We start from the raw sequence: 2,068 nt of genomic DNA, 5'->3' as shown, positions 1-2,068 counted from the left end.
TAAAATTGGAAAAGTTTTGGGTTTTTTCCCAGATTTCTATTGTGCAATGAAAAGAAAAATGAAAACAAATTACTGCCATCTACCGATAATTCATTAGAATTGCATAAATTAAGGAAACAGTCTTTTAGAGACAAGACTGTCTTTTCAAATACGTTTTTAAGATAAGTTAGAACATCATCAGAGTCATCTGAAAATAATTAATTGAATAATTAAAAATAAACTGTATACCTATCATATACCCATACCGCTGAATCTGCTGACACTAGGGATTACTTCCTTTTCTAGTCAAGCAATGAGATTAGAGTTTCTGGGCACTGAAAAAGAAAGAAACCAGAGGGTTTGTACTGTTCCTTACCTCCCTATCCAAGATAATATAGGCAACATTCATACATTATCCACACTGCTTCTAGATTTCTACCAAAGGAGGGGCTTTGCTGAATGTATAGACAGTACTGGACTACCAAAACATCTCTTGTTTTGGAGTGCAGACATAAAGGAGTTCGTCTGCAACTCAAATCCAAGCTTTAAAGGATGTCTAAGCAACTGTTTCAAAAAGATTTCTACCTCTGGGACAGAAGTTATATAGACCTTTGGTGAAATCCAGTTATAACCCACCTGCTTGTCTCATTCAGAGAGGCAAGAGGCAAGGTCTTTTTTTCCTCCCCCTCTAAATAAGTAAACATGATTTCTAAACCAAGAGGAACTTTATAGTGGGTTAAATGGTGCCCTCGCGCACATCCAAAGATATATCCATGTCTTAACTCCCAGAACTTGCAAATGTGACCTTATTTTGAAAAAGGAGTTTTGCAGATATAACTGGGTTAAAGATCTTGAGATGAGATCATCCTGGCTTTAGGGTAGGTGACTGAATATGCCAATGGACAATGGCCAGACCATATGTAAAAACAGAACTCTGACCCACAACCTCCAGCAAGCAACCCAGGAGACCAACCCATTATCTACAGTAACCAGTCCAGGAAGTCTATAAATTAGACTTGTAGAAAGTCATATCATTATCGCTAATAACAATCCTAGGAGACAAACTATAACAATCGGCCCAAATGACCAGTACTGGATTAATAACTGGCATCTTCCCTAACTTTTGTCCCCATTTCCAAGTTGAGACTAACAAGAAGAAGCCACAGAATGCTCCACTTCTAGTTGGCCTGCCTGCAGCTTCCTCATGCCGAGAGCCTCTAATTAGGGCATGCCCACTCCTCTGCCTGCCTTTGGCTCTGCTAAAATGCAGGACATCGTGGCTCCCTCCCTTACAAGGCCTGAATAAATAGCCTTTGTTTGTTCTCATTTGATTGATCTTCATTGATTTCTACACAAGAATCCTTATAAGAGAAAGGTAGAGGGCTATTTGAGACTCAGACCCACATAGAAGACCATTTGATGATGGAGGCATGGAGCTCCAAGTCACTGAGGCCCCTCCCCTAGGCAAAGAACACCTGAAGTCACCAGACAACAGAAGACATCAGTGAACAGAAGAGGTAAGTGCTGTCAACACCTCAGTTTCATTATCTGGCCTCTATAACTGTGAGAGAACAAGTTTTTGTTGTTTTTAGTCACCCAGTTAGTGCCAATTTGTTATGGTACCCCTAGGAAATGAACAGAAGCTTGTAGCAAGGAAATTTGCATCTGCTACATGGCCTTTTCTGGACAGATCCATAAACCTTAGTGTAAATGGCTTAAAAATGACTGTTTTGTTTTTTAAAATCATACTTGTTCTCATGAGAAGATTTACATAACATTATAAAAATGTCTGGGAAGTTCTTCAGTAGTTTCCCATAATAGCCAGGCACCATCTCTGCCATCAAAACACTCTAGGTAGAAAGACACATAGTCAATTAAAATGGAGAGGTACACTAGCTGATGTCTTAACCTGTCTACACATAACCTCTAACCAGTTAACTCACTCTATTTCCTTTGTAAGTCATAAGTGACTAATTCCCATATCATGCTAGGAAACTGTTATCTAGTAAATCTGCCCATTTCTGGTCCTATCAATTGACTAGTTCAATCTTATGACTTACTTGTGTTTGCAAATCTGTTTTTGCCAGTT

The sequence above is a fragment of the Mandrillus leucophaeus genome, unplaced genomic scaffold, assembly GCF_000951045.1.
Source record: "Mandrillus leucophaeus isolate KB7577 unplaced genomic scaffold, Mleu.le_1.0 Scaffold147, whole genome shotgun sequence".
In the NCBI taxonomy this organism is placed as follows: Eukaryota; Metazoa; Chordata; class Mammalia; order Primates; family Cercopithecidae; genus Mandrillus; species Mandrillus leucophaeus.
The sequence above is the reverse complement of the archived record's forward strand: the minus strand, read 5'-3'. Positions refer to the sequence as shown.